The sequence below is a fragment of the Scyliorhinus canicula genome, chromosome 7 (assembly GCF_902713615.1).
Source record: "Scyliorhinus canicula chromosome 7, sScyCan1.1, whole genome shotgun sequence".
Lineage (NCBI taxonomy): Eukaryota > Metazoa > Chordata > Chondrichthyes > Carcharhiniformes > Scyliorhinidae > Scyliorhinus > Scyliorhinus canicula.
This window is the reverse complement of record NC_052152.1, coordinates 44,213,276-44,229,439: the sequence shown is the minus strand read 5'-3', so window position 1 is coordinate 44,229,439 and position 16,164 is coordinate 44,213,276. Positions and strand designations below refer to the sequence as shown.

General features: G+C 48.2%; 1 long non-coding RNA gene across 1 annotated transcript in view; it reads left to right on the top strand.

Moving 5' to 3' along the window:
• LOC119968918 overlaps positions 1-15,855 on the top strand; it is a 45,305-nt gene extending 29,450 nt beyond the window's left edge. Inside the window, exons 2-3 of the long non-coding RNA XR_005461266.1 lie at positions 14,987-15,159; positions 15,743-15,855. This is a non-coding gene — a long non-coding RNA (uncharacterized LOC119968918). The remainder of the gene's footprint in view (positions 1-14,986; positions 15,160-15,742) is intronic.
• The last annotated feature ends 309 nt before the right edge of the window (positions 15,856-16,164 follow it).

The window sequence follows — 16,164 nt, the reverse complement described above, 5'->3', positions numbered from 1 at the left end:
TGTACCCTCCCCTCACTGGGGTGCACCCTCTCCTCGCTGGGGTGCACCCTCTCCTCGCTGGGGTGCACCCTCCCCTCGCTGGGGTGCACCCTGCCCTTGCTGGGGTGCACCCTCCCCTCACTGGGGTGCACCCTGCCCTTGCTGGGGTGCATCAACAGGTCCATCCAAAATCCCCAGACCATGCTGAAGTCCCAAATCTGTGACACTCCTTCTTTAAAGACTGCCTGTAGTTCCAGCTGTGTTCACTCCCCGATCCCAGTACTGTAGGGACGGCAGAGCTGTTGACTATCAGATTGATCTACAGCTCTCCAGCACAGTACCATGGAACTTCCTCCAGATGGCGGTGCAGTTAAGGTTGCTCCCAGGGTAATAATGCTGCAGAACAGCAGGGGTTCGGGTGGCCAGGCTGAGCAGACGTTTCAGTCGGGGGCATAAGAAATACCTCCAGCCCCTGAAAAATCCGCCCTAGTGTGCGGGAGTGAGAAGTGCAGGGAGACCAACTCCGAGCAAAAAATTAAGGGACCCTCTGGTTTGTGGGCCAATCTGTAATAGTGGTTGGTTCTGCCAGACCTGTTAGAGCTGGTGGTCGGAGGGGAGTGAAGATGGTGGTGGGAGAAATTAAAGCAGAACGTGCTAGGCCTGACACATGCATAGAAATATTGTTTCTTGGAACAGATCTAGTCTGGGGCAATCTGCTGGCTTGCTTCTCTGTTTGGGAGTATGATCTCCCGTTGGAGGTGAATCACCTCTGATCTGCGCTCGTGCTGGGAGTGGGCACCCAGAGGCAATACATTATCCCTTGCCATGCAAGTCTATGCATGGCAGAGATTGTGAGGGACTCCGTCATTAATTCTGTTGTTGGGCTGGCATTTTGAGTGGGCAGCCCGACCGCGAGGTCCGGCAGCTGGTTCCCTCTTCCCTCCCACCCCCACAACCCAATTTCCCCTCCCCCACCACGGGAATTGCTAGGGTCACCGCCCCCCCCCCCCAACAGTACGAGGGTGACCCGACCCCCCACACCCAATGATCCCCTACCAGAGAAACCTCCCTCCTGTCTCCGGCCATAACAGAGTCCCTTGCCTGGAAGCAATAAAGTGCTTTCTGCAGAGGAAGTGAGAGCACTTTACTGCTTTTGATGTGTTCAAGAGCTGTTAATCATAGCTCGATGTTTCTAAACATTGTGGTTAGTTAACAGCTGGATACTTGAAATCCATTCAAGCATGAAGGGAAATGTAATTAAACAATCCAGACAGCTGGCTGTGTGGAGGCTATCAGCCACAGCCTTGTACAAACAATTTCCCATTGATGTGAATGAAAGCCTTGCAGATCATGATCTGAGGGGATTTAAATCCTAGAGATGTGTGGCTGGATTTTCCACAGCCCCACGCCAAAATCACGTTTGGTGCAGGGGCGGAGAATCGATATTCACGACTGGATCGCGACCGGCGCCGCTCCGGCGATTCTCCGAGCCCTGGAGAATCGCTCGTCCCTCAATCATGCCATGCGACTGAGGGGCCATTGGCAGAGGCCCTCCCAATGATTCTCCAATCCTGACCGGCCGATTTCCCGACGGCAGTGGTTCGAACCACATCTAGCTGGTCGGGACTCTCGTGCGGTGGCTGCGGACTCAATCCGTGGCCGCCCTTGTGGGCGGCAGGGGAATCCAGCACCGGGGGTGGCTTTATGGGCGGCCCGGGCGGCGATCAGGCCGGTCCGATGCAGGGGCACAGGCCTGATGGGGGAGACCATGTTTCTTCTTTTTTTAAATTTAGCGTACCCAATTCATGTTTTCTAATTAAGGGGCAATTTAGCGTGGCCAATCCACCTAACTTGCACATTTTTGGGATGTGGGGGCGAAACCCACACAAACACAGGGAGAATGTGAAAACTCCACACGGACAGTGACCCAGAGCTGGGATCGAACCTGGGACCTTGGCGCCGTGAGGCCGCACTGCACCACCGTGCTGCCCTGGGGCCTTGTTTCTTGATGATGGCTCGCGGTCCGAGTCTGCCATGGCGTTCGGCACGGCTGCTGGAGGCCACCGCCATGCGCATGCGCGGACTCAGAACCGGAAGTCTGCGAGAAGCTCCCCGGGTCCCTGCTTGCTTCCTGCATGTAAGTTTATTTTTTGCAGGAAAATGGGAAGTGAAACGTCAGCATTTTTAAGCCGGCGTGGGGACATAGCCCCATTTTTGCAGAATCCAGCCCGCAGTTTTAGCTTTCTACGAATTTACAGCTGCTGCTTTCTCTGACTGTGGCAGCAGGTGTAGGTAAGTTTTAAAGCAGTGAATTTTTCACTGTCTCAGTCTGGAATGCTCTCTGGTTTTCAGGCAGGGAGCTCTTATGGGGGTGGGGGGTTCATTTGTGGGGAGGCTCTGCATTGTGCAGGGGGACCCTCCGATGGACTTCGGGGACACCCACCTTGAAGACTTACCCCCCTTGGCCCACCACGAGGTCAACCATGCCAGGGCCACACCAGGAAATACCTGCACCAATCCATACTCACGTGAATCCTGGCCCAGACAGCTGGAGAATCATGGTGGCATGTAGAATCTGATGCCCAGCCCGTTAATAGGATTCCAATGGGTCAATTTCACCTATTTGCATCCTCCCATTGGCACGGTGCATGAACCTCTATGACGGCGCCCGCAGGAGACATCGGAAATGTTTTTGCATTTCTCTCCACCGCAGAGAATCCAACCCTGTGTCCCAGGAAGGCCTGACCTGGGACACAAGACGAAACACCAAATTACGGGACAGACAGAGAAAATCTGGAACAATTGGACACACTGGGGAGGAGAGAGCATTATGAATAAGACTCTGTTACTATGATTCAATAGGTTAGAATGGAACCTCCTGAAAGCACCACATAGCTGAACGACATTGGAGAAACGTCAGAAGAGGATAATGCGGCCGACCATGTGAAAGGCTGCAGAGCCGCCAAGAAGGGCGAGGAGGGAAAGTTTTCCTTTGTCACAGTCATATAGGCTATCATTTGTGACTCTGCTAAGTGTTGTTTCAGTGCTGTGGCAAATATCCTATTGGAGGTTCAAACAGAGGTTTTCTGGGTAAAATTAGCACATTTGGGAAGCAAGAATACATTCGAGGACTCTGGACAGGAAAAGGAAGTTGAAACAGAGATGGTTGTTTGCAAGGACAGTGAGGTACAAATTCAATCTGAGTCAAAAAATCAACTGGAAGAAGGCAGTCAACGAAATGTAAAACCTTCCCGCTTTTGTAGAATCTTGATTTTTTTTCCCCCGTCTAATTACATTTCCTGTGTAACTGACCTCAACTGGCCCATTTCTTTCAGCAGCCTTAGATTATTAACCCTTGGCTATATAACAGATTCTCCATCACAGCATGCACTAGACAGAAAATCAATTTTTGACCTCACATAATCTGATCTTTCTACACCCAATTTTCCAATGACTATTTTTGCTGAGCTAAAACCTGGAATTTGCTAGCATATGCTGCAGCTCAGTTATTCTTTACAAATGTTAAAAAATACGTGAATTGAGACCCAAACCAAATTTTAAAATTTTGTGAAAGGCTCTTAACCCCACCAGAAAATGCTCAGTCATATAAACCAGGTAAATTCATTCCATTGTTATGATGTGCTTTAAAAAAATCCTTGCAGACTGTCTTGCTGCAGTTTGCATTGCAGTGTTTTCACTGTAGTTTATCAGACCATTTTGCATTACATGCATTGGCCTTTTGCTCATTAAAGAAGGTTCCATTTTAGTTGAACTCCAACAATTGTACCGGGGGTGACCTGAGGAGACTTGTTTTCATTGTCTTTGAGTCACCAAAGAAAGAATGGCAGAGTTATGCCGCCTTCTGCAACAGTTCCACCATCAGCTCCAAAAAGGGCAATGTTCTACCATTGACTGTGAAGATGACAATAGCCTTTAGTTTTTTTAAATTCCCCTTGATCCCTCTAACCACAACAGTCAAATCAGCCTTCACAGATGCACAGCCATGTTGTAGGTGGCAGGCCTACCCAGAGGAGCACTTCATTTGTTTCCAAAAGGAAATAATTCAGCAGCTGGAGAGGATTCCGAACTTGCTCCCACTGACTGAATTCTCACAGCTGCCTGGTCTTGGATGAATTCCATGTGACCATCAAGACTTTACATGAATAACCCAATGTTTACATGGACAGAAATGTTGTTACTGACGACAGCAATGACATTTTGCACCTTTATGCCCACTTCCCAGGGAACAGCCTGACGCATTGGCCTGAACTTTAGTCTGGAGGCATGTTTTACATAGGACATAGAACATACAGTGCAGAAGGAGGCTATTCAGCCCATCGAGTTTGCACCGACCCACTTAAGCTCTCACTTCCACCCTATCCCCGCAACCCAATAACCCCTCCCAACCTTTTTGGACACTAAGGGCAATTTAGCATGGCCAATCCACCTAACCTGCACGTCTTTGGACTGTGGGAGGAAACCAGAGCACCCGGAGGAAACCCACGCAGACACAGGGTGAACGTGCAGACTCTGCACAGACAATAACCCAGCGGGGAATCGAACCTGGGACCCTGGGCTGTGAAGTCACAGTGCTATCCACTTGTGCTAACGTGCTGCCCTACATGCCCCTTTTATGCAAAGGGGCTGTTGCAAGGTGGCAAACCAAAGAGAATGGCTCCCCAAATATCCTGCATAATTTAAGTGCAATCTCCTTTAAGTTGGGCTCCCACCCACAGAGAACCTATTGACAAGCTCAAGACCTCTCTGCTGCAAAGTCAGCTTTGAAGGGCCAAAGCCTCCAGAAGAGATCACTGGAATGGGAGATCGGATCATGGGGTGGATAGGAGATCAGATGGTGGTCTGGGGATTCCAAATCATGAGAGAAAGTCCAAACTACAGTCAGGTTCTGGATTCTGAGGGTGGGACGGCCCATGGTGGTCATTGGTTCCAGCAGTGAGGCTCCAATAATGGTGACAGTGTGAGTCCAATAGTAGTCAGGTCTGATGGTGGTAATAGAAGTCCAATGGTGATCCAGGGGACCCAATGTTGATGCTGTACGGAAATGGTGGTGGTAGAGGGATGGGGGTGGGGGAGGGGGGGTGGGGGGCGGATAGTAGATGATGTATGAGGTCAAAAGGGAAGTCCAGTGCCAGTGATGTAGTCAGGAGAGAGGGGTTTGTGGTGGTCCAAAGGGTATGCCTACTCTCTAGCTTGTTAGGCTTGGAGGAAGCACTCGTCCTGAAAAAGCACCTATTCATTGATTCAGCCCATTTCTATTCCTTTAGGTTTCTGAGTTCCCATGGCCTGGGAAACCCAGCCACCTGTAGTTAAAAGTTGAATGACTTTTTAAATAAAGGCATAAGCCTCATTATAACACATAAATGATCAACCTGCTTCCCATGAGCCTCTGTTAAAACCTCAAGTTGGTAGGTTTGGTTCCTTTCCCAGGCGTTTTACACTTTTCGAACCCACCAGTTTTTGGGAGTTAAGATTCAGCCCTAACTATATTGCCAACTCTGTTTGGTCATATTCCTGGAGGTCTTATCACGTGAACTCCAAACACCCCACTCTCATCCTTGTCTATCCTCAGCGCACCTTCCACAGCTAATTGGAAAGCAACCAGGCTCACAATCACCTGATCGTTTGATCGACAGTCAAACTGTAACCAACCTTTTTATCTGTGTCGAATATTTTTCCAATAAATTAAAGTGTTTAAAGAAACTGGCAAGAAAAGCAGTCATGACATTTCTCTTGCCTTGCACCAGTTATTGATCTGGAATTCCTTGAGAGTCAAGGACAATCCTGAAGGGTTGGCAACTCTTAGCTCTTCATGGGCCTCCACTGATTGAAGAGTTAGCTTTAGGAAATCACATGTATCCTTTGCAGCCCAGACTCTGACATTGGTTGGAACCACCGTATCCCACAACAGCTTTGGAGACCAATATAGTGAAGCCCATAACAGCACCAGAGTTACTATTAAGTATGCCACTGACATGCTTAAACAACAGCCTGGATTTCAGTTTGAAGATGCATTAATTTTTAACTGCAGGACATTGCTAAATTTTGTTCTGCAGGTTTCAGTGCACAGGCAGCCTGTTAACTCCTTCCAATATAACACAAGTTGAGCCAATCTGACAGCATACAAGTATGGTGCTGGGTTTTGGGAGAGAACGGGGTGGGAGTAAGGTGGGGTGGAGTAGATGGCCTTTTGGAGAAGACAGATCACAGTGGTGTATGTCATGACATGCAGACACACACAATGATATACGGACAAGCAGCTAATGGACACAGAGAACAGGACATGACCAATAAGCAGGCAGGACACTCAGGGGTGGGATCTGACTATAATAGACGCGAGGCACTCACACTTCGCCTCTTTCCACTGATGAACATCTAGAGAGTCAGTCAAAGGTGTTGTTACAATCTCATACCTCCACCACGTGGCTAAGAGCTAGTCTGGTTCAGTCAGACAGAGTAACCACACTTAAGTTAGCAGAGAGTCAAACTCACTGTGCCACTAGTTCAATAAACCTGATTGAACTAACTTCAAGGTCTGGAGTATCTTTCTGATCTAAGTTGCATCCAGTTGCAGCCAGTGTTAGACCAGTGTACCTAACACAATAGTGTAGGCGGTGGTTTACTGGATAGCTCGTCAGGCCCAGTGCAAAAAAAATCTTCCTGGCCTTAAGCTGTTGGTCAGGTTTCATGAGGCCCAATATCAGTTAAAAATAGAATGACTATTAGAATGAAGCAGCTTCATGACAAAATTGAAATGATCAAGCATCGCGCACACCCCACCGTCGCCACCGTCCGGCCTCGTTAAAACCCTGAAGTGAATGGATTAAAGGCAGGTGGTTCCTGCTTCAAAAATTTGACCTCTATTTTAATGCCCACAATGCATTTTTGAGAGGTAAGATTCAGTTCACGATGCCACTTGTCAAGAAGGTTTTTCCATTCATTCAAAGGTGAGAAAAATAATGCTGTCCATACAGGTACCTTTTATAGGCGGTGAATGGTGAAGAAGGAGCTAAAGCTTTCCAGGAGGAAATGGCTGGTTAACTATAGGGGCAGTGGAGCAGGGCACCCATAACTATTTCCAGTAAAAGGTGCTTTTAACATTTTGCAGCGCTGCTTCACCAATCAAAGCAAAAATATTCTGACCTCAAGACAATGGCATACATTCCATCCAGTGCAAGTGATTTGTGTTTGATCCCTCTTTGCTTTGGGTCTTCCTTGAAGAGGACTGCATTTTAAGTTATAATTTTGGGATGTGGGAAGTCCTGGCTCAGCCAACAAAATAAGAGCACCTTCATCACATGGACTTCAGCAATTTATTGACTACATGCCAATAAAGGGGAGCCAAGGATGGGGATGCAGTTTATATTGGGAGGAGTTCATGCTACTGGGAAAACCCGTCAGGCAGCATCTGTGGAGAAAAAAAGTTGAATTTTCAGGCCGAGACGTCAGAACTGCTGAGGTTTTCCACAATTTTTTGTCTTTATTTCAGATTTCCAGCATCTGCAGCACTTTGCTTTTGGATCAGTGAAATGGCTGAAGCTGGGCGAGACAAGGGACCAAAGCTCTCTGATACTGCACTGGAGGGTTTAGTGCAGGATGCATGTCGGGGTGGTATGGTGGAACAGTGGTTAGCATGGCTGCCTCGCAGTGCAAGGATCCCAGGTTTAATTCGGACTTTGGGTGACTGTGTGGAGTTTGCACATTCTCCCTGTGTCTGCGTGGGTTTCCTCCCATAGTCTAAAGATATGCAGGTTAGGTGGCTAAGCCACACTAAATTGCCCCTCAGTGTCCAAAGGTTAGCTGGGATTAAAGCAGGGGAGTGGCCTAGTTAGTGTGCTCTTTCGGAGGGTCGGTGCAGACTCGATGAGCAGAATGGCCTCCTTATGAACTGTAGGCATTCTATTCTATGCAGAGCAGAAGCCAGGAGTAGGAAACCTTCATGCTGCTGGAGAGGAGACAGTTAAAGGACATTGCCAACAGGGTCAATACCAGGAGCATTACCACCCAGTTCATGGATTCAACCTAGGAAAAAGCTTAATGATTTGACTAGAGTGGTCAAGGTAAGGGTGTTGATCAAATGTTTTCTCATCAACACTGCATACCCTCATAACCTTGTTAATTGCAGTAGTTACACAAGACCCTCTGCCAGCACCCTGACTCTACTTCAATCAGCGAAGTGCATTGTCCTAAATGGCCATTAAATTGGATAATATCTAAAAATAAACTTGGTTGGTAGGCTGGTTGGAGGTAGCGGCGGCCAGCGTACGGTCGGGTGAGCTGGGCTCCTAGGATGCTGCGGAGTGGTCCCAAGATGACGGCCCCCATGAGTCGCGTGTGGCGGGTGGCATCGGCGATGGCGTCCAAGATGGCGGCCCCCATGGGTCGTGCGTGGCGGATGGCAGTGGCGATGGCATCCAAGATGGCACCCCCCTGGGTCATGCGTGCGATTGGAGGATGCGTTAAAGATGGCAGCCCCAATGGGTCACACGTGGTGGCCAAAATTGAAGTTGGCGGCGAAGATGGCGGCGCCCATGGGTCGCACATGGCGGGTGGCGCGGCAGCTGGGGGCGGCCCCAACATGAAGCAGGCAGTGCTGCTGGGCCTAGAAGTTTTAGAGGGAGATCGGGCCTGGCAGGCTTTTGTAAGATGGCCCTTCTTCCCACAGACGTTGCGTTCCGTGCCGGGCAGCGTTGCCTGGGGTGATTACTCTGGCCGCAAAATTAGCACCTCGGGCCTCTGGCGTTGGCAGGCCGCTGCGCGGCACAGGCTTGCATGGCACCGGGGTCGGTTGATGGCTAGGCCCACGAGGGTGCCGCGCGGTTAGAGGTGTAGGCCTCCATGTTCTGGGAGGCCACCTTCAGCGAGTTGGGGATTTTCACTGTCTCTGGGAGGCCGAGTGTCCCCCCTTCTAGTAATCGCTGGCGGATATAGTTAGATTTCATGCCTGCGACATAAGCGTTCCTGATCAGCAGCTCCGTGCGCTGGGTAGCCGATATCGCCCAGGGCATTGCCGTCTCATGGCGAGGAGGTGCCTAGCATACACCTCGTTAACGGATTTCACGTATTGTCCCTTCAGCAGCATTATTGCTTCCGTATACGAGGGGGCGTCCCTGATGAGAAGAAAGACTCTTGGGCTCACCCGTGAGTGGAGGACCTACTTCTTCTGGAGGTCTGTGAAGTCTTCGGTGAAGGATCCGAGGTACGCTTTGAAGCAGCTTAGCCAGTGCTCAAATGTTTCTGTGGCATCGGCTGCCTGTGGGTCTAGCTCCAGGCGATCAGGCTTGAGTGATGAGTTCATCTTTAGGAGTTTAGTGTACTAAATTGATATGCCATCAATAAACACACGACGAGCAAATTTCGGCTAGCCAGGGGGAACGAGCTATGGTATCTGCAGCTCAAAAACTTCTTACGAAAGGAGACAAGGACGTACCCACAACCGCCACGACAGACACTACTGGAAGACCTACTGGACACAAGTATCCTAGATAAAGGGAACTGTAGCGACATGTATGACCGACTGGTAGAAAGGGCCGACACCGTACTGGACGCAACAAGAAAGAAATGGGAGGATGACCTGGGGATTGAGATAGGGTGGGGACTCTGGAGCGAAGCACTGCATAGGGTCAACTCCACCTCCACGTGCGCAAGGCTCAGCCTGACGCAACTAAAAGTGGTACATAGAGCCCACTTAACAAGAAACCGTATGAGTAGGTTCTTCCCGGAGGAGGAGGACAGATGTGAACGGTGCCAAAGAGGCCCGGCCAACCACGCCCACATGTTCTGGCCTTGCCCCAGACTTGTGGAGTACTGGACAGCCTTCTTCGAGGCTATGTCCAAAGTGGTGAGGGTGGAGCCATGCCCGATAGTGGCGGTCTTCGGGGTTTCAGACCAGCCAGATCTATTCCTGGGGAGGAGGGCAGCCGCCCTTGCCTTTGCCTCCCTGATCGCCCGCCGTAGAATCCTGTTTGGCTGGCGGTCAGCAGCACCACCCAGAGCTGCAGACTGGCTGTCCGACCTCTCGGAATCTCTCCAAATGGAGAAAATCAAATTCGCCATCCGAGGGTCAGACGACGGCTTCCACAGAATGTGGGAGCTATTCATGCAATTGTTCTGGGATCTGTTTAAGGCCAACGAACAAGAGGAAGAATAGCCGGGTGGCCAAGAATCGGGAAAATGTGCAGGAATCGGGGGAAGGTAGCCGGGGGGGGGGGGGGGGGGGGGGGGGGGCTACGGGTTCGTTATGGGGGTTTGTTCTCATGGTTTTATGCTTATTTCTTTTTCTTGTCAATTTATTGTTTTTGTATTGGAGGGGAGGGGTTACTGTTTTTCTCTGTTGCGTTACAATTTGTTGTTGAAAACGTGAATAAAAATTATACCAAAAAAATGGAAGGACAAAGCCGCAAGCGACAGTCTGATGGCAAGCTAAGGCCCAAAACCAAATTGTAAATAAATGCCTATAAACATGTGCCTCGGCCATATTGGGGAATATAAAATATGTATGCCGGCTAAAGGGGGTGGCCACAGTTGTTATTGTGAAGATGCTTGCCTGTAAATATACATGTTAATTTTTGCGTGTTTTTTTCTAATAATTTGTAATTTGTTGGATATAAAATTTGAAAACTCAATAAAAAACATTTCCAAAAAAAAAAGATAAACACACGACGAGCGATGAACGTAACTGAGGCTTTAATACACTAAACAGCAAGCCTCCTGGCCTCTGGACCCGAACTAGGTCAGAGGCGGAGACTTGCCACTTTTATACATGATCCCGAGGGGAGGAGCCACAGGCGGAGCCAGCCTGGACAAGCCCAGGCATGTATAACACAACACAATGCAATGCAATACCATGGTTTACCGCAGGAATCATAATGTGTTTTAAACCCATTGGGCAGAATCTTCCAATAATTTTTCAGAGTGTCAATTTCAGTGAGAAAACCCACATGTATCTCTCCAGCACAGTGGTGTTTTCTCTCCAGATTCTCTAGCACTCTGTTCTGGGGGTTGTGGTTTGTGCTGTCAGTTAGGCCGGGCCGAGCCTGATAGAGCCGACCTTGCTGGCTCCACAGACATGGGGTTTACCACCTTCTGATTGGCATCTGAAATAAATGACCCCCATGGATACAGGGAACCACCCACAAGCATCGGCCCTCCACATCTGGAGGGAATACTTTCCGGTTAATCCCTCAGGGAGGGAAGCCTATCTGGGGCTGCTACCTTTTCGCCGTGCCAGATCCAGCTTTCGTTAACTGGGAATCCGGGCAGTCCATGATTGAGCATCACTTCAGTGTCCATCCTGAAAATCTGGAAGTAGTTCAGACAGCATTTCAAACTTAGTTCCATGTCTTTGCTGGCTTCTATCTGCAATAATCACCTCTTTTTGCCAGTGGGTCTAAGCTCGACATTTAGGTCACGGGAGGGAGGGGGTTTGCAGCGGTTTGGGGACTTGTTCGTGAGGGGCTTGGTTTGTTAGCTTTAGGAGCTGTCGGCGAAATTTCAACTCCCTGGTTCCCATTTGTTTAGATACTGCCAGATTCATGATTTTTTTTGTGCACGGCTTTACCCTCTTTCCCCTTGGCACCACCCTCCTCCCTGTTGAAGAGGATTTTGTCCTTGGCCAGGTCTGGTTGAGGGACGGGGGGGAAGAATTATTTTGTGTATTGATGACCTGATTTTTAAAAAAAAAATCTTTTTATTAAACATGTTGATAAAGTTCAAAACAATAATAAAAACAAACCAAAGAAATAATGGTATCCCGCCCCAACAGCTTACAGTGACTAGTGGGGCGATTCTCCAAAATGGAGACAAAGTGTTCGCGCCATCGTGAACACCGTCATGTTTCACGACGGAACAAAACGGGCACAGGGACAACCAATTCTGTCCCCCACAGGGGACCAGAACGGCGCTGGAGCACTTCACGCGGCTCCAGCCTCCCTTCGCCGCGCCAACCAGCGCATGCGTGGGGGACCCCGGCCCCGACCCAAAATGGCGCAGGAAAGTAAGCTCGGGTGGGGGGGAGAGAGGCCGGCCCGCTGATCAGTGGGCCCCAGTCGCGGGCCAGACCCCATCGGGCCAGACCCCACACACAGGCCACCCCCCAACCCTTCGCGCAGAGTTCCCACCGGCAGCGACCAGGGGTGAATGGCGCCGGCGGGACTCTGTCATATCCGTGCAGCCGCTTGGCCCATCCGTGGCGGCGCAAATGGCACAGATTCTCCGCACCTCGGAGAATCGCGCGCCGGCGTCAGGCGTCGTGACGCGGTTGCTGCGATTCTCCGGCGCGGGGCTCGAAGAATCGCTCCCTAGCTCTTTAAAGTACAGAATAAATGGCTGTCATATTTTGTAGAAGCCCTCAACTGCACCCCTTATGGTGTACTTCATTTTCTCAAGGTGTAAAAACTTCATATTATCCCCAGCCGTATTGAACTCCACTCCAACAGAACCCGCCTACAAGCGATCAGCGAGGCGAAGGCTAAGACATCTGCCCCTGCACCCGTCTGCAGCTCCAGCAGACCTGACACCCTAAATATGACCCCTGGGGGACTGGGCTCCAATTCCATTTGCAGAATCGGCAACATGGTGCTGAAGGAGACCCATAATCTCACCAGCTCAGGACATGCACAGAACAAATACACACATGATTCGCCGGGCCCTCCCTCAGCGTTCACATTTATCCTCCAACCCCTCAAACAGCACTCAGCCTAGCCCTTGTTAAATGTGCCTTAAGTACTTCCCTTAACTGTATAAGCCCAAGCCTCGTGCACAACAAACTGCCGTACACCCTTTGCAGGGCTTCACACCACAACCCCCTCCTCCAATTTCGCTCCCAACTCTTCCTCCCACTAAGCCTTAATCCCCTCCAGGGATGCAGCATCCTACGCCAAAGTTCTCCCGTAAATTCCAGAGGTACTCCCTCCTCTGGCCCTGCCAGCGAGATAAGGCCAGATCCTATAAGGGGAATCGGTCCCATGAATGAGGTAAAGGTGAAATGGGAGGGTGAATTGGGACTTATTCTGGATGATGAGGTATGGAGCTAGGCTTAGGAGCGGCGCCGCGTCATTTATGCGGCCGGCACAACATAAATGAAGTCACCCGTGCATGCGCAGGTTGGCCGGCACCAACCCGCGCATGTGCGGTTGCCGTCCTCCCTGCAGCCACCCCGCAAAAAATGTCGGATGGATCTTGCGCGGAGGAAAGGAGGTCCTCCTTCAGAGAGGCCGGCCCACCGATCGGTGGGCACCGGTCGCGGGCCAGACCCCTTTTGAGACCCCCCCGGTGCAAGAACCCCCTCCCCCTCCCACAGGCTGCCTCCCCCAGCGTTCCCGCGCTGTTCCCGCCAGCAGCGACCAGGTGTGGACGGCGCCGGCAGGAACCTGTTGTGTTGGGCAGGCCGCTCGGCCCATTTGGACTGGAGAATCGCCGCTCGCCCGATTCTCCCAGCGGCCAGCCGTGAATCACGCCGCGCCGGTTTGTGGGTGTGTGGGAGAATCGCATGCGGGTGCCGGGGCGGCGTGGCGGAACTCGCTCAGCGCCCCAACGATTCTCCCACCCGGCGTGGGGGGGGGGAGAATTCTGCCCATAATGTCGATCTGGAGCCATGCCCACTGGTGCCCATTTTCGGGGTATCAGACCCGTCGGTGCTACAAACGGAGGTAAAGGCGGATGTCCTCATCTTTGCCTCATTATTAGCCCAGAGACAGGTTCCGCTTGGGTGAAGATCTCCTACTCCACTCAGTGCCTCAACTTCGTTGGGTGACCTTATGTTGTTCTTACATTCGGAGAAGGTCAATAGAAGGGTTCTACCTAAGCTGACAGCCAATCATTTCCTTTTTTAAAGAGTTAAGTCACCTTCAGTTGTAAAGGGGTTTAGTCGAATGTTGAGGGTTAAGTTAATTTGTGTTTTTAATTGTTTGTCATGTTATTTGTCATTGTAACTTGAATTAATTGTTTTATATTATTTTGTTTGTGACAAAAAAAATTTCAATAAACATATTTTTCAAATGATTTTATCCAATTTTTCACTGCTCCTCTTGGATTACTATATCCACATCATCCTTTCCTTTGTGAGCACAAAGACAACAAAACTTGTTTAAAACTCCTCCCATATCCTCTGCATTTTCACACAGGTTTCCTTCGTCATCTCGGATAGGTCACATTTTTCCTTAAGTATCCTTTTACTCTTCAAAATCTTGCTTGCTAATATTTTTCATGTCATCTCTTTGATTTCTGTAATTCTTTTTTTACTTGATCCCTGTACGTTCTAATCTCCAGTAGGCTATCTGCAGCGTTGATTTTTTTGTGACTATCATAAGCTTTTTGTTCCTCTTTTATCTTCCCCTGTATTTTTCTAAACAACCATGTCTGCTTTGTAATCCCAGGATCTCACTTATTACATGACCCTTATTTTTGTGAATTTAAGATTGCTGTAAATTCTGCCGGTGTGTGAACTTAAGACAAGCATCATTAAAAATCGTCGGTTGCATACTTCTGATTGGACATCAGATTGTCATTTCTGGTAGCTTGATTGTCAAGTAGTACCACAAAGATATGCATTAGCGGGCCCAATGCTTGCTTTCTGCCCTGATTGCATGTTACTCCCCTGAATGCCTTAATTCCTCTAGCAAATCACAATCCCCAATGAACAAACTTACAATCAACCACATTTAATATGCAGAGGATTAACACACATTTACTTTTTTTTGTTGCACCATAACCATAACAATTTTTATAAATTGTTCTTTTCTCATCATTGGTTTCTTACCTTGTATTTCATCCAGATTTTATCTTTTGTTCTCTTTTAGTTTTGTATTTTTTTCTGCCTTAGTCTCTCCATTACAGCTTTTAAATTTCTGTTACCTTGATTTGGGGTTTTTCCTATTTTCTGTTCTTTTTCTTTCAGTTAGCTTTCTATTTGCATTCTTTCTTGTCCTTCACGCGGCTCTATTTGTTGTTCTTGTCAAATTGTTATGATTATCTTCTGTTTAATGAGCAGCTGCTGCCACAGATTCTCAGGGAAAGTGAACATACTATGGCACGGAGAGAGACCTGATTGTATCTAATACTCATGAAACTGTTAGAGGAAAAGCTGGAATCGAGGAAGCCTGGCGGACAAAACACAGGCTTCGTCTTTGCATTGTGTTCACTGGCAAACTCACAGTTATTATGGTAGATATCTTGGCTCATTTCTGAGCAATTTAACTTCTACCTTTGCTTTAGCTGCAGCATATTTTTGCTGTGATTTGCTATTACTGGGACCAATGTGTTAAACTGTAAAAATGAATATTTGCATCAATCATTAATTGTTTTGCAATGTATTTAAGTAGGATTTGCAAAAATGACTAACTATAAAACTGAGAAATTTAGTGAAAAATGATGAACAGTAAATAAACATGAATATAATGTATTAAACTGTAATCACTTCATATGTCCTGTCATTAATATAATGTTAAACTAATATCGCAATTTACTAATAACAAACATTTATAGAAGTTGAAGCTAATAAAACTTGTACTCACTGAAATTTTGTAAGATGCCCATGCATGAATTTTTCTATGTGGTCACCAAACAGCCATTTTGTAATGAGTTTGTTGATAAATAAATATCTAGATCAGAGCCAATGATGGTTAGTGTATGTTAGCAAACAGAATTGTAAAGATTACTTTTTTTCAAAATAAAATTCAAAGTGGTCAATTCTTTTTTTTCCAATTAAGGGGCAATCCACTTACCGTGCACATCTTTTGGGTTGTAGGGGTTAGACCCGGGGAGAATGTGCAAACTCCACAAGGAAAGTGACCCAGGGTCGGGATCGAATCAGGGTCCTCTGCGCTGCGAGGCAACAGTGTCAAACACTGCACCACCCATGTAATGATTACTTTTAATGCCAATTAAATCCAAATGATCTATTTTGAGATACAGTTACTCTTAATGAATGCATATGTTTACTTTATATATATATATCTGAAGACAATACAAATCTCTGAATGTTCAATAGGTGGTCATGTATATTAGTACATATTTGTAATTTAGCAAACAATTACCATTTAATGAATAGCAATCCCTTAAACCTAGAAATTACTGTGCATTATGACTGTGTAAATGCTTAAGGCATATGGGATTCATTTGATGAATGTGTTAAATTGGATAATAATTCCATCAAAATAGAAAGCAATG